At 41.3% G+C, this 22,290-nt stretch overlaps 1 protein-coding gene across 2 annotated transcripts in view; it reads left to right on the top strand.

Moving 5' to 3' along the window:
* CCNY (cyclin Y) overlaps positions 1-22,290 on the top strand; it is a 214,024-nt gene that overhangs the window by 118,894 nt on the left and 72,840 nt on the right. The window lies entirely within an intron of this gene.

The raw sequence follows: 22,290 nt of genomic DNA, 5'->3' as shown, positions 1-22,290 counted from the left end.
GTTACCTGGGGGCAAGCTTGGAGTTCTTGTCTTTTACCCCCAAGAACAGTGCAGCTCCATGTGAGATTGCTGACTGCCTGGTTAGTTACTGACTCCCCCTGGGGAAAGGCCTGGGCAGTACACACCTTCTCCTTCTCACTGTCATCCCAAGCCAGCCTCAGAATTGCCCCGTCATAGAACACTTGCGTGCATTTCACGGCGACTGGAATGTAAGCAGCATTGGGACTAGCAGTGCCAATCTCATTCATAATTTTATTTCAACTTGGTATTATAGTGCAGTATTTAATAAGACACTGTCTTCCAGTAGTTCAGATAGTAATGTATGTCAGGATCCGGCCAATACTTTGTTTATTAGCTTAATAAATTTCTCTGTGTGCCTACATGAATTAATGAACATGGGGGCAGTGAACTTGTAGAACTTGTCCTGTTGAGCATCGGAGAAACGATGGTAAATAGTGATTATACATATCGGATATGTAATTCTTTGAAATGATGTTGAAAACATCCTCCTATAACAGTTTGTACTTCATTCTCCATTTGGGGCGCAGAGTGATTATTCATTTATCCTGTTATTTTTGTTCACCTCTGACTATACCTTTAGGCTAAATGCTGCAGAAATGAGAAAGGAAATATGAATTTCTTCCCTTTTAATTCAGACATCAAAGTAGCTCTTTAGTTCATACCAGATCAGTAATAATATTGGTCTGCCTTAAACCAGGCATAACCCTGCTTATCTTAGATTGAAACAATATTCCTATTCAGAGGTGAATAAATTTTAACCTTTACTTGTTTAATTTTTATTTATTTTATTTTATTTATTTATTTATTTTTTTAAAAGATTTTATTTATTTATTCGACAGGATAGAGACAGCCAGCGAGAGAGGGAACACAAGCAGGGGGAGTGGGAGAGGAAGAAGCAGGCTCATAGTGGAGGAGCCTGATGTGGGGCTCGATCCCATAACACCGGGATCACGCCCTGAGCCGAAGGCAGACGCTTAACCGCTGTGCCACCCAGGCGCCCCTACTTGTTTAATTTTTAATGTTTGTCTTCCCATTTCATGGTGTGAAGTTCTTACTGACCCTTTCCTTTTCTGTCTAAGCGACTGCTGACATTTCTATTTTAGAATTAATTTCTTTGTTCTTTGACTTTGGAAATTTATTGGTAAAATTCAAAAACTGTGTGGCATTGAAATACTTAAAAAGGAAGGTTTGTTATATCATCCTCTCCATTTTGAATGTGCACTATGCCCATTAGAGAAAAATCAGAAAATACAGAAGAGTTAAAAGAAAGAGTTCCTGTAGCTTGCCTTATACAGAGAGAACTGTGAATATTTACGTGCAATTTCTTCTAGTATTTTAAAAAGCTGGATATGTTTAAAATAAAACCACTACCACCAAAACAACTAAACCATCCCCCGCCCCACCCGCCAACCTGTATGACCTATAAGTGTGATGATACTGCATATACAGTAGGGTAAAACCCAGGAGTGGAATTAATGACTTAAAGTTACAGATGCCATCTACAAAATTACTATTTGAGAAGGTACATGATACTGATATTTGAATTAGCAAAAGCTGTTATTGGATGTCTAAATTGAGCAGCATTTGGTAGCTTAGTTTGGATTCTTTTTAATTACTTTTTTCTCTCAAGTTACTAGACCCTTTAAGATATTTTAATCAGTAGGTGAAAGAAAATCTGGTATGTTTAAGGCTTTTTGCAGTTGGGCTTGCTTTCTTTCTAGTAATAACCATATTGGTGTTTTACTGATACACTTGTGGTTTTCCGGGTTTTTGATTGCGACCTATAGTAAGAAAATACATTTTATCATCTGAATCCAAATCCGTATTTTATACTCGTAAGCACACATGAAACAATATTTACCCTTATGCATTTTATATTTATTATGTTCTGAACTTTTCTGTTCTATTCCATTTTTTAAAAGTATGATTCATGATCCTCTAAGTTGATATCCTGTCCTCCTAAAAGGTCTAATTTGGAGTTTGCAAACATTGTATTATACTGTGTAGCAGATAGGAATTCAGTGAAGCACATGATTTTTTTTTTTTTTCTTTCTTTCTGACTGCCTTGACTTTTTCTATGTGTGGGTAGGAATCCTGGCAATGTCTGAGACATAAGGATGTTAAGGATCTTGCCCAAGGGCCCATAGCTATTAGTGGTCAAACTAGGACATGAACCAGCTCTGGGTGACTCCCAGGACCAGGGTCTTAGCACCATGCTTTATGGTACAGCAGTGTGGAGCCTTTACACCGTTCAGCACAGAAGCCATTCCAGCTTATGTCGTGTAACCAAAGGAGGACCACATGACGTCTGTAGGAAAGACTCGGGCAAACTGGTGAAGTACAGGTGTCCTGAAAAGCTGTTTATCTTGAATGGACTGTGAAACTCACCCAGGAACTGTGGCACAACAAGCAGAAGTAAATCAAGGCATAGCACACCTTTTCATTCTGAAGTTTGCTCCTTGAAAAACTGGGCAAACCTGATCATGAGTGGTGGAAGGTTAAAATCAGAAAGCAATATTTTGGTCAGTGGAGGAAGATCTTCATGGTGGCCTGAAGGAAGGATTCGCTAAAAATACAAGTCTGATCCCTTCCCTTGGTCCTTTACAACGGCAGTGGCTGCCCTTTGCCCTCTGCCTTTAACTGTCCAGCAGGCGCTGAGCGAAGCGTATCTGGGGGAGGTGGCGTGTGTACAGTGCCCAGTCTCATTTCTGAAGTGTCGTTATGTCCAGAGATGGAGTGCTCTCCCCGGCCATAGCCTTCATTCTGGTTTTCTTGTTGAATAGTCCTCACCAAAAATAATTCTTCTGGGTAAGAGTAAGGCCAGTGAGCACTTTGTAGAGGAGGCTGGCGAGAACTTACAACAGAACCCTGAGTGCTTTAACATCTCAGACGGATGATGTGGATGACCAGCTGGGAATGGCATGGGGAAAGGGACATTTTACCAAGAGGGTTTTCAAAAGGGCTTGCGGTTACTGAAAACTTTTTCAGAGTGAAATGTACCCTTCCATTGGATACAGTAACCATGGAAAGGTTAGATTTTAATGAACTCTCTTGGACATTATAATTATGGAAGAAAATACCCTTCACCGAGTAAAGCCATTGAAATAACGCTAATCATTATTAACATTTTTCTCTTCTTAAAGGGAAGTTCATTATATCATGCAAACAAGTAAGATTTCCTGTTTCAAGATAGTCACATTGATTAACTGAAATTGAAAGATACAAAGTAGAAATATGTTGTTGATCTTGGATTTCTTGGAATGCTGAGAAAAATATTGCCTTAAAAATCAAACTTCATCAAACCTGGCAGATAGCAGTAGGAAAAAAAATTGAATAAATATGGTTGTTTCCCCTTCTTTTCTCTGACACAGAGAAATCTATCAGAGGCTCCACTTAAACTTCCATAAAAATTTTGGAAGAAAATGCTCTCCATGGGGTTGCTGTTAATTGAACCCAGCGAAGCTCCGCATGCATGGGGTACCTCTGAATCTCAGCCCCTCTGGTCCTTGACATCTCGTGACCCCCTGCCTAGGATGCCTAGGGCTCTACAGGCATTGGTTGGCTTGGCCACTCGTCCTCTCACCGAGTCATGAGAAGGAGCTAGGACTAGTGCTGAGCCCATATAGCTTTTAGCATATTTTATTGAACACTGTTTACTAGTTTAACAAACCAGGAAATGTGAGTGACCCTTTTAAGGCCCTGGTAAAATCTGGTGTTATTTTTCTTTTATATAGTCATGCTGACTTAAAATAGCGGACTCTAGGTGCTTTGCTGTAACATTATAGCCCAGTGTTTTTCCTCTCATATTTACCCCATGTCTCGATGTCTCAGGTTTTGTGGAAGAGTAACGATTGTTGTGTGCACGGGGGTGTGCATAATTGCACTCACAGGTGTTTGAGTTACGAAGTTGACTTCGCCATTCACCAGATAGTTACGGAGAGAGAATTCAGGCACTCTCGTGCTCTGTGTCTGTTGCTCTCAGTGCAACCTGGATCAGAGCCTGATGTGGCAGCAATGCTTGAGCACTCAAATGGAACAAGAAAAGAATTAGGACTGAGCTGCTCTTGTGCTCGGCTAATTGCCTTATTATTGACTCAGCTTTAGAAATGAAATGGATTGTTTAAACATTTTTGTTTTTGTGATTGTTTTAATTCAGGTTTCATTAAACTGGGCGGCAGGTCTTTGATGCCAGGATTCTGAGACACGTTTATTTGGATCTTCCAGTGTAGCTTTTCTGAATGCAAATCTTGTCCATCTGGCTGCCTATTATCCATCCCTCTGAAGCTCAGCGGACTTGATTAAATTCAGAACAGCTCTGCCTTGGTAGTTGCATCTCAAATTTTATCATTAGTTATGCATCACATTTCCTTGTGTCTGAGGTGACCCTCAGAAGGCACAGTGTTCCTTTTCTATTTCCCTCAGAATTGGGATGTTTGAAAGGCAGGTTGTAGTTACAGATTGAGGTAGGAAGTGAATTCTTTTTCTCCTTAAAATGTAAGTTCTATATTAGATCTGAAAGTGAGTAAAATACTAATAGGTGATTTTTTTTCGTTTGCGGATGTGATGAATTTCACTGCCAGGAATCCTAGAAGTGCTGTAGAGTGACATATAGGGACTGAAAGAATAATCTTCAGATTCTGTGGGATATAAATGGCTGTAAAAAGGGTTTGAGTTCTGCTTTCTCTGTCGTCTGTTATATATATATATATATATATATATATATATATATATATATATATATATATCTGAATCAAGCAGTGAGCCATACTCTCCCTCTCTGAAAATTCTCCCAGGGGAAGCCCCTTAGTTTTCACATTTTAGTGTAGCTGTCTGACCAGGTTTTCTGACATGTTGGCTCCACCATTTTTGTCCTGAACTGTGTATTCTGTTTTTCCATTTTTGAAGTGATACTCTTTTATAATCTTATTTACTTATATACTTGGCTTATCTAGTTTATTACTTTCAGATAATCTCTGGTTATGTAGGCACGGTTTCAGTTTTAAGTTTTCTCCGTTTGCTTTGGATGTGACTTGTAACTAAAATCTCTGGTTTTGACTGCCCTGCTTCCATCTGGTGTGTAATCAGTGTGCTCTTTCTCATCTCGTGGTGTCCAGGAGCTCTTGGTTTTTTTGTCCACAGGTCTCCATTGCATGTACTCCCTACCCGTTCTTTCTTGCTGGACAGACAGAACTCAGCCCAGGGAGTCTGTGCCCCTTAGTGCCTTTAGTTTCTTCTGACAGATGATGTACCTTGCTAGAAATAAGTAGTAATTGGATCATAAAATAAACCTATACTCATCTTTCTATTGGATCCTGTACATTTATTTTACTGTAGTCCAGATTCAGGCTTTATTTTTTAACTCTCTTCTAGGGAAATCATAAATGCAAAAGTAGAGTTGGATTCTCTCTAAAAATTTTCCACCTGTTATTTTTACTGCTTTATTTTTTCGTTCCTCTTACCCCCCTCTTTTTTGGTGGCTGTAGATAGAAATGTGTGTGTGTGTTTGTGTGTGTTTGTGCTCTTTGTTTAAAAAACAATTGGAAGGTAAAACAGGTGTTTTGTGTTTTCCTATAGGGTAGTTTCTGTGTGCTTGCCCTTGACTTCTGTAGAGGAAGTGGGCTTTTTGGGGATGTCAGTGTGCTGAAGGACCCCAGCCAGCAGATCTCAGAATTGCTGCGTACTTAAAACTGGTTACTTTGGTGAAATTGCACTGTTTTCTCTCTTTTACAGTTGAAAAGAATCAACTTTCTCCTGCTGTCATAGTTCATTGAAATTTTCTTTCCTGAATTTATTTGTTCCAACTCGTAAGGAGTCTATAAAAGATTTTGAATTGTGGAGTTAATTATGGAGGAGAAATTTTAATTAGATTACTCATTCATTCCTTCCTCATTCAGCAGATCTGTGGAATGCTTACTCTGTGTTGGCGCTCGAGGCAGCAGTGATTGTGATTCCACAGTGAACAAGACAGAAGGTCCCTTCCCTCAGCTGCCTTCCCTCAGAGATTCCGTTGTAGTGAGCAGGGACGGGTGAAGGCAGATGACAAGCAAAGTACTATAATCCTACTTATCCTCCCTGTCTCTTGTCTTAGCTGTCTAGAATGCAGGAGACACGTGGGGAGTGGGGCCAAAGCCCATGCTAAAGTCTGTGTGATGAAATTTTAAACCAGTGCTCCCCAATCCTGGCTGCATGTCTTATTCACAAGGGGGTTTCCACTCTCAGGAAATCAGTGCCCTAGGTATGAGGGGGTCGTCCTAGTGGACTCCTCATGCTCCTTCTTTGCATTCCGTCCTAAACAAACAAAACAGCTTTCTTTCTCAGCGCTTAGTCAATTAAAAGCAGAAAATGGAGAGGCAAGAGTGCTGACCCACACACAGGAAGGGAGGAGACAGAAAAGTCAAACGTGAGAAGCAGAAACTCCTTCAAACACCTCATGACCTCAAGGCCGAGCCACACAGAAGAGAACAAACTCTCTTTAGCACACACAGGCTGGTCCATCATATTTTGTAAAGAAATTTTATTCTGTTAAAATAAAGTTTTGATTTAGAAAGGGGTAAAATTAGATGGAATTTGCTCAGATGGCATTCCTCAGTCGACTCTACAGGGATGCAGACACATTGTGAGGGAGAGCTGAGAGAAGGCTCCTAGGTCTAGAGCTCTTAGAGGGCCATGGAATCTTCTCCAAAGGTGTGAAGGAATGGTGTGGCTGGCGTCTTCTGAGGCATCATGACACTGAGCGAGGCAGGTCCCCATTGTCTAGAGTTTGTAGGAAGGCCTATGGTAGAAGAGTGAATGTTTTGTTAGAGTGACTCCCAGTCTAATAGAGGGGCTGGGAGAATGGTGCTGTGCCCTTTCTGGCTCCTACCCCAGCTCAACCCATCATGCCGTTATGACTTGCCTGGAGGCTGAGGATGGGCAGGGAATGACACACCCATGACTTAATCAGACATGTACTGGGTGAGCACCTACTTGGGGCCCATGTTGTTTTGCAGTTTGTGGCGGGGGATATTTCACACCAGGTCTAATAAGTGTAGTTAATTGATCTCTCAGTTACTGGCTGATTAAAAGAAAGAAAGAAGAAAAAAGAGGGATTACTGGCTGAGGTAAATACATTGGTACAGCATAAAACAACATGTGACAGTCTGGAATGAAGGCACAAAAGCTCTAAAGACTTCTGCCCCCCTAGCTTTTGGTCCACTGTTGCATGCTTGTGGAACAATAGGGGGCATTAATATAGAATCTCTGAATGTCGAAGGTAGCTTCATGGGTCGGAGGTAGCATTGTGTTATGGAAAAGAATGACCTTTGTCTTTGGTCAGATCTCCCTGCTCACCCAGGCTTAGAATCTGCCAACTACTTATAGCTGTGTGAGCTTGGGGGATTTTCTTTAACTTCTCTAAACCTAATTAAAAAAATAAAATTAGGGTGAGGATAATTTTCGCAACTTCAGGGTTATGGTGAGGAATTGGGTTTCCTGTAGGTGAAATGCCCTGGTACATTGCCTGGAACATAGCATACACTAAGTATTAAGCTGTTATTATAAGTATGACTTGAGCAAATGGAAGAGAAAAAGGAGAATACCTGCAGCAGAAGCTCAGAGGAAATAATCAGCATCAAGTGTTTGTGGAACATATTTATTTTTTGTGCTCTGTTACATAAAGTTTTCTGAAGTTTCACGAATATGACATCGAAGTAATATGACACGGTACAGTATTGTAAGACTCCTTACTCAGTTACTTCCTCACTTTAGCAGGTGAGGTTCAGTGGTTTTATTCATTATTTAATCATTTATTGAGCATACATAAGAGAATGCTCTGTGCTGAGCACGGTATGGTATATTAAGGTGAACAGGATATGGTATTTGTTATCAGAGGAGCTTGTGTGTGGCTGTTGGGCTCAGATATCCAGGTTATCATAAACTGCAGAAGGAGTATGAGGGGTAGGGAACAAGATAGGGCTGACTATGGACTGAGCCAGACTGAAACACTGTCTCAGAACAGGGACACCTCCCACGCCCCTCTCGTGGCCTGGCTGATGGCCTCCTAGTTATGGAAACAAAGGGAAAAGATATGAAGGATGACACTTCTTATATCCTGTGCTTGAGGTTTGGTTGATGGTTGACAGTCAAGATGCACTTTCTTTAGGACTCTCCCCCAGCATCTTAGAGATCCTTTGGGGGTGCCTTGGAGCAGTTGATGAGAATTTGATCCAAAGATCTCTTGCTGCCCTCTTTCTCGTGTTGTGTATTCTTTGTGGCAAGTATGGGCTTTCAGTGGTTTTGTGTTTGAAAGTAGAAAAAATGTCTGATTTGTTACTGGAATATCTCAACGTTAGTCACTTTATGTGCCCCTGATGTTATTCAATGTAGCCTACTCCTAAAATGCACAAATAAATTTTGTTTGGACTGAATTTCCTCATGCTTTTATGTGTTTATCCCCGGCACACTCCACTCCCCTATACACTCTCACAGTGTAGGTTGCTTCCTAGAGTCCCTCCAGACTTAAGGCGTTTGTTTGAATGGTGGCCAGACTCTGAGGAATGGAGAACTGGAGTTTGATTCTAACTCTAAAAATCAAGTCTTTACAGCTTAGCCATAAGCCTGCAAAAGTAGATTGGATAGGAATTTTTATGATGGTTTGTTCGTATTACTGTAAAGTAAAACTGCTATTTTTACTAAAATAACAATCTGGCACTTTCATATCCAAAGAAACGGTGTTTTTCCAAGTGGTCACGTGAAGTGGAGCTTTTCTCTGCCTCTTTTGGAATGGCATTCATGCTGCTCTACCAGCTGCGGAGGGATCTTGGTCTCGTGACTGGATAGTTTTCGTCTCTGCTCGTCTCCCATATTTTGACTCCTTAAGATCTCCATTTAGCTTCTCTTCATCCCTGCCCTTGCTCCTTTCCGTTTGTTTTGCCATTTCAATCTGAGAGGGTCCTCAAGAAGGGACTTTGTAAAAATCTCCAAAAATCATGAGATGTTGAAACTGGGAACCAAGGTGAGCCTCATTCTGAACCTAACAGGAAGCAGATTAACTTTCAGAAATAAAGAGGGTAAGGTCCCTTTTGGCCGTAAGTTTTATATTGCATGCTGCATTTGGCATGCTCATATCAGCTGTGCTCTATCGCAGCTTCTCAGGGTGTGTAGGTGGGGGTTCTTTTTGGAATAGAGGGGTGATGGATTGAAAAGTCGTCCCCCCCCCCCCCCCCCCCCCCCCGGTCAGAAGCACTAGCCATTCCCCCTACATCAGCAGCTTGCAAGTCAGGAGCCACCTGTGTCCCAGATGGCATTGTGTGCTTTTGTCAGGAGGGGCTTTTTTTACCACCAGGTGTTGTTCACTGCTTTGCCCTGGGGAAGGCAAAAGAAGAGAAGTGGTATTTTTGGCATTCCTTAGGATTATTTTCTGTACCAGCAATATTATGCCTTGATTAGGGATATTTGGGGAACTGAATACAAAAAGCCAACTCTGTTGGTAAGGTGTGGGGATTCCTGTCCTTTGAATGCAGTTTGCTTCTCAGCAGGTGGAGGTTCCTGATTTTCCTGTCTTCTGAGTGACTTCTTTCACTAGAGGAGTTCAAGCTAGGGTTTTGCATTGTGGAATCTTATAGAAGGAAGAACCAATGATTTTTTGGTGATAGGATTCTAAGGAGACATGAGCTAGTGGAGGGTAATGAATAATGAAACACTGGCATCGCCAAGTTTGGAAAGGAAGCAGAATCGATGCAACTAAGAGATTACAATTTAAAACAAATGACATCACTTACAAGATCTTGGAAGTATGTCAAACAGAACTTTTAAAAAGATTTATTAAAATAGTTAAAAAACAGATTAAATTTGGCAGTACATCCTTGGAAAGAAAAGCAAAAGCAAAAAAAAAAAAACAAAAAAAACCCCAAAACCCTCCTTCAGGCCTTTATGCACATAAGCAAATGACAAACATTTTCACAGCTTGAAATTTCTACCACCGGGGCACCTGGGTGGCTCAGTTGTTAAGTATCTGCCTTTGGCTCAGGGCGTGATCCCAGGGTCCTGGGATCGAGCCCCCCATCAGGCTCTCTGCTCTGCTGGGAGCCTGCTTCTTCCTCTGCCACTCCCCCTGCTTGTGTTCCCTCTCTCGCTGGCTGTCTCTCTCTCTGTCAAATAAATAAATAAAATCTTAAAATTTTTTTTTCTACCATCGTTTTCTGTAAAATAAGCAGTTGTAAGCCTGATTAGGGAAGTAAATTCATGCTATTGACCTCTTCCGCAGTCACTGATAAAGAAACTAGATCATGGAAGGTCAGGAGTTACACACTGGCCATCACTGAAGGCTTCGGAGTAGATCGTAGGCAAAGAAGGTTCAGGAAACTGCTGCCTAGGCTGGGAGTACCTCCATTATGCTGGATGGTAACAGGTTATCTTGTTTAGACCGGAGGAAATGGTATTGGGAAGTGGGGAAAATGAGCAATTAAAGGCATTTAGCAAGGCTGTTAGTATTTGGGGTTTAACTGGGTTAATAGACTGTTGTTTTCCTACAGGTAGGATAAACTCAGCAGCATATCCACCCCTGTGGGTCTTCCTTGCTCCCTCCCTCCTCTGTGCAGGGCCCCATTACCAAATGCACTGGGTCCCTCTGTAATATCTTCAAGTCCATCCACTTCCTTCCCACCTGAATTATGGCTGCAGCCTCCTTCCTAATATCCTGTCCTCTGGTCTTGTCTTCCTTTGTTTCATTTTTTCCCGGCTGTGCAGCTATGGTGATTTTTCTTAAGTATGTATTTGATCATGTCACATCATTCCTTCAGTAGCTTCCTGGTGCCCTTGCAGTAAAATCCTAACTCTTCCAAGAACTCTTTCTCACCACTTCCTCCTTATACTCTCAACATATTTTAAGTGTGTCTTAAAGGCTAGGTATATGCTTTAAAAACAAAACAAAACAAAATGAAACTTTGTGTCTTTGATACACTAGTTCTTATGCATTGAGTACCCTTACTCTTATCCCATTTAGGCCAACTAACCTGTTTTTGGAAGCCTCAGTTCTCCCATAGCACTTGCCCCTAGCAAAACACTACTGCTGGCTGATTTGCCTGCTTCACTCCATCCGTAGGCTTTACACTCCAGTGGGCCAGAGGGTCATTCACCAGTGTACTTCTTGCACACAGTGCCTATATCAAATTGATTCTGAATGAACAACTGGGTGATTGTTGAATTAAGTAATGATAGGGAGTTAAATATCTATTTCCTGGCTTTGCAGGCGTCATTTTGGACACTTTCTTGTTGTCTACAATAGCAGATTTAGTCAGTATTGACATATGTAAAAGACTAGTTATTTACCTGGTATTAAAATATCAGTGATCCAAGTGGTGTTTTTCCTGTTTCAGTGATAGTGCTAATTCATGCCTCTCAGGAGAGGCTGGTTGCTAGGAGATTCTTTCTCTTCGAATTAATCTACATTTGAGTTAATGGTTGGTCCTTGCAAATTTTTCTTTTTCTTTTCTTTCCTTCAGTTGTTGAGAAGAGCTACTTCACTTGATGATTATTTTATGTTATTTACATTATTCAGTTAATTATTATTGAACACTTGGACTTTGTACACATGGTCCTTTGTACACATGGTACTGATTCTGTGTGGCTCCCATGTGGGTCCACGAATCCCACTGGCTTTAACCTGCATTGCCTCTGATCACAGGACCCAAAGAAGCTGTCAGAGTTACCATCATCCATATTTTATTGAGACTCGGAGAAATAGTATGGCTCAGTGGCTAAGCAGAAACCAGAATTTAGTCTTTTAGCATTCAGTTGCCCATTTTTTAAATATCTTGTTGTCTCCTGGATAAACACTGCAATATATGCTTAATAATTTGATGTCAGGACAACCTAAGCATTTCAGTTAATTTATCTGATGCATGATTTTTCTGTTCTCCTTTTTTTGAATTTAAACTTGTCCCTTCATCTTCAAATTTTTTCCAGTGGATGTCTTTCTAAACACAGTTACCAGCAGCCAGATTTGTATTTTTGAATACCATAAGTGGCTTGTCCCTTTTTGTTCACAGGAAAAATGCAGCTGTTTGTTCTGGCATTCATGGTCCTCAGCAGTTTGGCCTGAATCCACCGTTCTTGCTTTTCTTTCTTTTGGCTTTTCTTTCTGAACTCTCTAGGCTTGCCATGTATGTCTCCTGGCTATTCGCTAATAAGTTTTTTTCTGTCCACCCTGTGCCTTGACCCATCCTCTTCCTTCTGGCTGAAATGCAGCCCCCTCCCCACGAGCAGTCTTCTCCAAGTAAAAATATGTCAGGTCCACTGAAATCTCATCCGTTCTAGGAAGTCATCTTTGTTCTACCAGTAATGCTTGGAGCACTTTCCATCAGTGTTACTCATGTGATCCTTTCTGCATTCTGAATTGCTTAAGGATTTGTGGAAATAAGTATGTGTGTATATGTGTCAGAGGATAGAAGCTCCTTGATAGAGGGGTCCATTCTGGAATACCTTTGTATTAATATATGTGTCTGGTTCAGTACCTTGGTGGCATATAGAAGATATCTGAATTCATTCACTGACCTTTATACAGTCAGTACGCATTTGGGGGATCATGCATTCAAACCACCAGTTATGGAGATAGAAGAAAATTGCTAGAAAGTTATGGAGATAGAAGAAAATTGCTAGAACACGGGCATGTAACAAGATTAGTTGGAGTGGAGAAGGATGAGTGAGCAAGCCTAGATGAGTCAGGGGGTCTTCCGGGGACCACACGCCTTGGTCGGATTTGAGGTGGAAGCAGAAATGGACAGATGGGCTGACCTAGAGAGGGTTGTTCCTGGTGGAAGAGATGCTGTGTTCAAGCCCATGAAAAACAAAGGATATTAGGGGTGTGTGTGTGTGTATGTGTGTGTGTGTGTGTGTGTGTGTGTAGGGGGGAAACAAAGTATAAGGGTATAAAGCAAAGAGAAGTGGGAAACCAGGCCAGCCAGTTGTATGGGGCTGGCCAGTTGTACAGAGGAGTGAGAGCTTATTCCTGTTTTTTAAGGGGATGATTATATGCAAATAACAACAGTCCCGTGGGTATTACAAGATATTCTTGGATGGATTAGCTTGTACCTACACTTCCACTGAATCTCATATGGAAGTGAGCATGCAGTAGCACTGTTCTTACTGCTCTGCCTACCCCCCACTCCCTCTACAATGGCTTTCATAACCTTTTCTGTGTTCTTCCTTGCCTGACCTCTAGTGGTAATCAGCAATGTGCTCAAAGGAGTGGAATGTTAGGATGAAGCACGTATCCTGGAAAAGCCACTGCCTCAATTTTAGCTTCAAAGTGGAAGAGATGAGTTTGTACTATGAACTGTGACCAGACAGAGTGATCATCTTTAAACTTTCAAACACTTGGATTGATAATTCTGTGAGCAGGAACCTTGTGTCTGATGTTTAGTGCTATATCCCCAGCTCAGCGTGTAGCAAGGGGTCTGACACAGGGTAGGTGTGATGCCAAATAGGATGTATATGCATGTGAGTAATATACCGCATGTGTTTATGAGTGTGTGTGTGTGTGTGTGTGTGTGTGTGCGCGTGCGCGCAGAATCTCTATTCACATACAGATATATTTATTTTGGCTTTTTAAAATAAAATGTTAAATTTTCTGTATGAGAGCTTACAATCTTTTGTTAAATTTAATGATAGTTTTTTTGTAACAATAAATTGAGTCTTTTTAATATTATCATTATTACATTTGTTGATTGTTTACTGCTCTAGGCCACAGTGTTTCTCAGTGAATGCCCTGTTGGCATTGTGCAGCACAGTTCCTCATTGTGTGGGACTGTGGTAACAGACGAGTAGCAGCTGCTTACCGCTGTGACGGCCCAAACTGTCCCCATACATTTCTAACCCCTAGGGTAAGGGAGATGGTGTGCTCCTTTAGTGGAACACTATTACTAAGGTAAACGAATGAACACAATTTCTGTATCTTAATTTGTAGTTAATGCCAGTAGATTTTAAAGCCCCATGTATTTTCTAAGTAGAGGATTATATGCGGGTAACAACAGTTATGTTTCTTTCCAATCCAGTAAATTCTCCTTGTGTTGCTTTTTTTCTTGTCCCATCCCATATAATGTTGAGTTGAAGGTAGCTGGGTCGCAGCCTCATTCCAGACCTAAGGAGAATGCACCTGATGTTTCACTATTAAGTATGAGGATTGCTGCAGGTTTTGGGCAGATAGCCTTTATTAAGATACCTTTTATCAGATTAAAGGGATTTGCTGAGAGTCTTTTTTTTTTTTTTTAAGATTTTATTTATTTATTTGACAGACAGAGAGACAGCGAGAGAGGGAACACAAGCAGGGGGAGTGGGAGAGGGAGAAGCAGACTTCCCGCTGAGCAGGGAGTCCGATGCAGGGCTCCATCCCAGGACGCTGGGATCATGACCTGAGCTGAAGGCAAGCGCTTAATGACTGAGCCACCCAGGAGCCCCCTGAGAGTCTTTTTTATCCTGAATGGTTATGGAGTGTAGAACCACTATTAGTTGGACTTTTTCATCCTATACATTGTTAATTCTTTCTCTCTCTGTGCTTCATTCTAAGTGATTTCCTCAGGTCTGTTTTTCAGGGCACCAATCCTGTGTTCAGATGAGTCTAATTTGCCTTTTAACCCATCTGTTCAGTTTCAGATTTCGATGACTGTGTTTTAAATTTCTGGAATATACATGTGTTTACATGTATATGTATACATACATGTATATGTATATATGAACATACATATGGACATAGGGTTTTTCCAAAATGCTCTTTTTTCCCTTATGTTTTTATTTCTTCATGTGTTAGCACATATAATTTATTTTATGGTCTCTATCCAATTGTTCTCTTATCCTAAGTTCTCGAAAGCCTAATCTTGTTGTTTGTTGTGTCTTCTGACTCTTGCTTATAATGGATTGTTTCTTCCTGTGTCTTGCCATTTTGGATAATGAGCCTATCTTTAGAGGATATAATTTGGTGGAGCTCTGGGAGGCAGGCTTCTTCAGAGCAGTTTACAATTAATTCTGTTAGGTACCCGGGGATATCACTGACATACGACCAATTTGGTATAAATGCATCTAGGGGTTTCCTGAACTACACGTGTAGAGTAGAACTCCAAAACCACATCAGAGATACAGACACACCAATGGTTACCAGTTACTGAGGGATTGGGAACATTTTCCTCTCTTGGCCGAGCCTCCTTTTTCATCTAGGTTCATGACTTTTTTTTTTCTTTTCCAGTTTAGTTTTTGTTGAGATCATAGCCCGTATATGTAAAAACATCAGTTCCAACTTCTGTCCACTCTGTGGGCTTATATCCTGCCCTGTAGGACATTAAAATAAGGTGATGTCCAAACCAAAACACTTTTAAATAAAAGGAGGTTAGATTAGTAATTATGCCAGGATGATAGGCGAGACCTAAGACCCAACTCACAGGAGTTGGGCTAGCCCATCCCTGATGGAAGACCCCAGTTCTCTCTCTGGTTAGGGCCTCAGGTCATTTCCATTACTTTCTTGACATACTCTCTTGTAGGCATTTAAAAGGACGTCATATATTTTATCTCACATTCCTAAGTGCTTATAATGTGAGAGCTTTTAGTTTATCTGGTCTGCGGTATTGGTAGAATAATCTGTCTTTAGTCTTAACATTAGGATCTTTCTCTGTCTCTTTTGGTTCATCTTAAGATAGAATGACAGTGAAGAGAAACTAGAGAAAGGGGGGCAAGGGAGGGAAGGAGTGGGGGAAAGAGGAAAAGTGAGTGGAAGAGAGACTGAGAGACAGGGAAAGAGGTAGATAGAGAGGTGGATAGATAGGTTGATGGAGAGAAAGAGAGCATACAAATAAGTCAGACATGTGTGTGCAGAGAGATGTGCACACAGACACATACGTGCAGGCCCGGACTCAGACCAGGAGACCCGGCACCGCTGGGTGTGTGGACCCAGAGATACCCGCTCACCAAACCACACCCGGGGACCACCCTGGGGATGCAGGCAGCTGACAGGAGAGACTGAAAACAGAAAATAATGAAATCGGAGTGTGTTAGAATAATCGTAAGAATAAACTCAAAATCAGTGGGAGTAGAAAAGATGGCTTTAGAATTAACTGAAATTTTGGTACTGGCAGTTTGCTGCTACAGCAACAGCAGTTATTATAAATGGGGATGTAGGCTTCTGGGGTGGGGCTTGCCTGGTGACAACTGATCAGAGCAAACCAGTGGGGGGCCAACCTCTTGATTTCGGTCTCATTGGCACTAATGAATAGAGATAATCACTTATTTTTAGGCAGTGGGACAGTAGTAATTTTTTAAAAAAATGAACCAATCTGATTTTAAACTGATTTTATGTGTTGATTTCATCATTGCCTTGAAGATCATAGCCAGATTTAGAATTGTGTCTTCCTAAAGCTGACATTAAAAGTTTGAGATCTTGATCATGTCAAATATTTATCTAAAGAGAGGAAACAGTGATCAACTGAGGCTGGCAGTGTAGAGAAAAGAGCTAGAAGGTGGAAGTTTCTGTTTTGTGCACATTGTCTTTGGTGTCTCCTCTTCTGTCTGTAGAGACCCAGTACATTTTAGGCCTTGATGCACTTTCCTGTTTTTCCTAGCTTTGCAGACCATCAGTGATAGATGATGACTCCTGCTTATCCTGGGCATTATTTTATTACATGAATCTTTTATAACACTTGTGCTGGTTTAAAAGCCAAGATGAGCAATTGTGGATCTCTGATACTGTGTCATCTGTGGAAAGAACAGAAGAAAATTAGGTTACCTGGCGTAGGAGAACACTGCTGAATTGAACTGGTTGGCAAGCATGCCGTTTGACTGTTTTCAGTTTTGAATAAAGGGATCCCTTCATAAACTGTACTCAGCTGAAATGGACTCAGAGCAGTGTGACTGAATATCTCTGTCGTCACCTCAAAGTGTGATAGTAGACTCTTAGAATGTCCGTTCTGTTAATATTTTGACTGTATGTCTTAATAAATGTCATCATGATAAAAAAGCAGTTAGTAGTTCAAAACTCCGGTTCCCAAGATTTGAAGTCAACTCCGGGGATTCCAGAACATTTCTTAAAACTGCCTTTTCTCTCTAAAGAATCAACTCCCTCAGAGGCTAGTTCATCTTGTCATTATGGATCATCTTGTCCTTTTTGTAAGAGGTAGGAGAATCTGTATCAGGAGTGTGAGACACTGAAGTTTTAAACATCAGTCTCCAACCAGGACTCCCTAGAGAACAGATACTGTATAATGATGGTTTAACATCATTTTTAGTGTCTTTAACATACATATTTGGAGAGTTTTGTGTCTTTAGCACTGAGCTAGATGCTATGGAGTAATTTTTTTTTTTTTTAAGATTTTATTTATTTATGTGGCAGAGAGACAGCCAGCGAGAGAGGAAACACAGCAGGGGAGTGGGAGAGGAAGAAGCAGGCTCATAGCGGAGGAGCCCGATGTGGGGCTCGATCCCGGAACGCCAGGATCACGCCCTGAGCCGAAGGCAGACGCTTTAACGACCGTGCTACCCAGGCGCCCCTGGAGTAATGTTTTTTAATACCCTAAAATTTTAATAGCCATTCTTTATGGGGTACCTGTTGTGTGACAAATATAATGCTTATTGCTTTTTGTGAATAACTTCTAATCTTCATGGCAATCCTCTAAATTGGGAGTGACTTGCCCACTTTGTAGATGAGGAAAATGAAACCCAGAAGAGTATGGCAATTTGCCCAAGGCCATAGAGTTAGCAGACATGTATTCAAATTTACATCTTTTACATTATAAAAGGTGTTGTTTCTACACTACCATTTGAGCCTCTCTTTGGGGAATGAATGATTCCTAGAACTCCAGGATAAGTTGACTTTCAGCTTTCTTAATGTGGGTAATAGAATTTATAGTATTCTTTTTTTTTTTTAAGATTTTATTTATTTATTTGTCAGAGGGGGAGAGAGAGAAAGAGAGAACACAAGCAGGGGGAGCAGCAGGCAGAAGGAGAAGCAGGCTCCCCACTGAGCAAGGAGCCCTATGGGGGAATTGATCCCAGGACCCTGGGACCATGACCTGAGCTGAAGGCAGATGCTTAACTGACTGAACCACCCAGGTATCCTGAATTTATAGGGTTCTTGATGGGTTTTTTATTCTTGTTGTTTTTTCCACTGGTACTTCCCAACCTAAATATAGAAGGATGCTCTATCAGAGCAGGAACTTGGTCTGTTCTGTTCCCTTCTGTATCTTGTATCCTCAATATGTGGAACTCAGGTAGTGGAACTCAGCAGTACCTGAGTTCCACTTAGAAGATGCTCATTGATTGTTGAGTGAATGAATGAAAACCACAGCAGCTTGGACTGACCTTGACAAATACCCATGGTATCTAATAAAATGCTGATTTATCCTGTCCAAGTGTAATTATTAAGGCAAATATGTGATAGAAATAACATATGATTCATTTTTAAGTCATCTAAATACAAGTTTTGTCTCACTCTTAATTTACTACAGCCCTTTGAAAATCAAGAGTGCATTCTCATGTCCAGGAAGTAGTTCATGGAGGTAATAGGAAAGGTAAAGACACGGACATAGTTACCACCCCAGAGTGGTCTTTTGTTATCAACAGGGCTGAACGCCCGTCGTATAGACTCAGTGCATGTTTGTTCGCTTGATTGAATTGAATGGCCTTGCCAGGGGAAAAACAGCAGTATAAATTTTGACTTTTAAAAAGAGTCTAACGCTTTAAGTTCTTTCATTTTAAGCACATTATTCTCTATCTCATAGGATTTGGTTAGATATTCTGTTCTTCATTATTTACTAGTCGGTCCTGTATTCTGATAGGTTCATATAACCCATCTTGTTTCACTGACTGAATTGTAAGTTCTTGTAGGATAAACTGCATCTCATCCTTCTCTGTGCCCCTTCCAGAGATTGCCCACGTGCTGCCTTCCTTGCCGCAGAGCTCTTGGCCCCTATGTGGTGTCACTAGCCAACTCATCTCTGTGGGTCTTTTCTTGGGGATGGAAATATTGCAGTGGGGTTTTATTCTTTCAGTAAGGATGGTGTTGTTTTCACTAAAATTATGCTTAAATGACAACCAGCCAAGTAAATATTTAGTTCTGTAAGTAATTACTTTTTCTGGGCAAATTGGCACATTAGGTACTTCAAGAGCTTGATGGGGCTGTGTGTGCTTTGGGAGGGCAGGTGGGTCTGAGGGCAAAGCTAGGGCTGCGTGAGTTTCCAGGAGGGGGCTAGGGGATGGTGAGGAGTATTTGACACGGTGGTGAATTAGAGGAGGACTATGTGAACAATTAGTGTTTAAATTATGATTTTAAAGTAGGTGGTATACTGTCAGAACTGACTTCAGCAGAATGGTTAGCATTCTTCAGCAGTGAGGTTTATTTCTTCTATAATCTCTGATTTTAAGCTTATTATTTCATGACTTTATTCCTTTTCATTCTTGTCGTTCAGAAGCATCACTGAGAAGCACCTGGGTCGCTCATTCGTAAAGCTTCCAACTCTTGATTTCAGCTCAGGTCGTGATCTTGTTGAGGAAAAATAAAAATCAGACCAGCGAGAGACCAAGTGACACTCGGAGAAGTAGGAGAACTCGAACTTATTGTACGCCAGCGGACCCAGATGAGCTGCTGCTCAAAATTCTGAGCCCCGGGCAGCGGGGTTATAGGGCTTTGATAGGGGACTTCAGGAAGTCAGGTTCCAGGGGCTACGCCGACTGCTAGTAGGTGGGTTTAAACTGGGCGAGTGGGGGCTGCTTTAGGCGGGAACAGTAGCGCAGGGAGCCTGTGGTGGGAAGCCTGTTTACAGAAGCAGAAACGGCTGATTATCTCTTGTTCCCAGGAGGGCTTCTGGTTATCTCTAGCTTTATTGTTAGTAATTTTCCATCTTCTGGAGCCTCCTGGCCTGGGCCTGCTCTGGGCAGTTCTCCTCTTCAGTCTCAGTGTTGTGAGATGGAACCCCTTGTGGGGCTCCGTGCTCAACACGGAGTCTGCTTGAGATTTTTTTCTCTCCCTTGCCCTTTGCCCCTCCCTTGTTCAAGAGCTCTCTCCCTGTCTCTCAAAATAAATAGATAAATCTTTAAAAAGAAAAAGAAAAGAAAGAAACATCACTGAGCCGAACTGAAATCACTACACTCTTCCAAATGTGTTCCAACTCATTGTTCACATTTGGGGTATCATTTTTCCTGACTTCCTGCAGTGTGGGAATTTCTTTTTTTCTTTATGGCTGAAGTAGCAGTTTTGTCACACTTGACTTCAGAGTGTGAGTTTGAGTGATTTGGCAGGTTTATTTTGCTTGGCTTGTGAGGATGCTGCCTTTTCCCATTTTTTGCTCCCTGAAAAGTTGGCGTTCCCTTGCCAAAGCACATACTGTAATTGTAATATTTCTCTTCAAGATCTGGGGCTGCTCTTTTAAACTTACATGTAGGAAACATCTGGCAGTGACAGTGAATACCTTTGTATTCTGCCATTGTGCATATGTAAATCAGTGCTGGGTAAACTGGGTGCTGTGGTTGGCCCACCTTCACAGGAATAGTTAAGAGAAATCTCGCCTTCAGACTTGTGCTGTGCAAAGTTAGCCCATTGATCTACACCTGGCAAAAGTTTTATTACTTTCCACGCTGTGGTTATGGAATATGGATCTGGGTTAGGATTGGAGAAAATGCAAATCAACATGTTGTTAAACGCTTTTTTCTGAGTAATGTCCTGGCAGCTCATGAAAAGTGTTGAGCTCTAATGTGTTAACAACATCTGGGCGTGCTTGCAGATTAAAATTAGTTGATTATCTCTGTTTTCCTCAGTAGTGCTACATGTACTCTTGAGTCCAGAAGCAGAGATATCTTCGATTTTTCTTTGTGTAGAAACTTCCTGGTTATCTCATTCAGGATCTAGATTCGAAAATGTAAATTCCAGGGAGAACTTAAGAAAGATCATGTGAACCCAGGTTTTGGGGCTTCTGGATTTTCCTCTGAGCCGGCTTTTGCCTCCTTCCTATTTCAGACTCTAGTCTTTCTAGGGCAGTCAGGGTCTAAGGCAAGGTCTGGGCCTACTAAGGGTAATGGGAAGAACTCTGGACTTCTGGTTCAAGTTCTGTTATCACATAACTAGACCCTTAACCTCTGTCAGCCTCAGTTGCCTTATCTGCGAGTATCATGTCCAACGCTCATCTTGAAGACTCTTCTGAAATCTTCATGTCTTGCTCGGTGTCACTGAACTGGGTAGAGATGATAACTGGCCTGTCACTCATGCAGGAAACCACCTCTGACATAATTATATTGTATAATAATATTATATAATATAATAATTATATAATGTTATATTCAGACCTAGAATTATGACTTGACCATAAAGGAAACATGATAATCTCTTCCTGTATCACACTTGTTGTAGGGACAGTGTGAAACATGATTCCTTCTCCTGGGGTTCTGCATGGAAAAACAAGCAGTTATCCTCTCCTGTGGCCCTGTTCTGTTTAGACCAGGAAGTGTGTAGTGTACAGACATGGTGGCTGCTGGCAGGACAAAGGCACCGGCTCTCAGGGCTCCCTTGTCCCTCACAGTACATGGTTTTTCACCACGAGTTCTTATAGCACTTGGCCAGTGCTAGTGGGGAGACTCAGCTTGGTGGCCTTGTGCAAGTCTCCCCTGACTTGTGGGAAGGGAATGTGACAGCCAATAGCCGAGAGAGCCCAGGGCATCTCCTGGGAACACCAGCATGTGTTGGAGAAACAAAGTCCAGCCACCTAGAGGATAACGAAGGCTTAAATCATTTTTCACAAGTTGTTTTAAAACACTAGTGTTTGCAACTGCAAAAGTTAAAAAAACAGATGAAAATATGCTCAATGCAGGAAACTTAGAAAACGTGGAAAAGAAAAAAAAATGCCTCCCTTGCATTATTCAAAGGTAACTGAGTATTAGTGTATATTCTTTTAATATGTACACTATGCCTCTGCATATGCCCCCCAATGATATCATGCTGCTTTCTTCACCTAATGACATATGGTACTACTATTTCCATGTGAATAAAATACTCGGCATGCTTTTTTAAGATTATGAATATTCTTTTTATTGAAGTATAGTCGACATGCAATGTTATATTAGTTTCAGGCGTACAATGTAGTGATTCGACAATTCTATACATTACGCTATGCTCACCATGAATAGTGTAGTTCACGTGATTTTTTTGTGGTGGCATAGCATTCTACCATCTAGGCATACTATTATTTACTATAACAACTGCCCTATTATTGGTAGCCCTCTCTCAGAATCTGTGAATGTCTCCATTCTTAGCTGTTTCTAGGGTTC

Source organism: Ursus americanus, chromosome 31 (genome assembly GCF_024610735.1).
Source record: "Ursus americanus isolate L20-20 chromosome 31, mUrsAme1.1.p, whole genome shotgun sequence".
NCBI lineage: Eukaryota > Metazoa > Chordata > Mammalia > Carnivora > Ursidae > Ursus > Ursus americanus.
The sequence above is the reverse complement of the archived record's forward strand: the minus strand, read 5'-3'. Positions and strand labels throughout refer to the sequence as shown.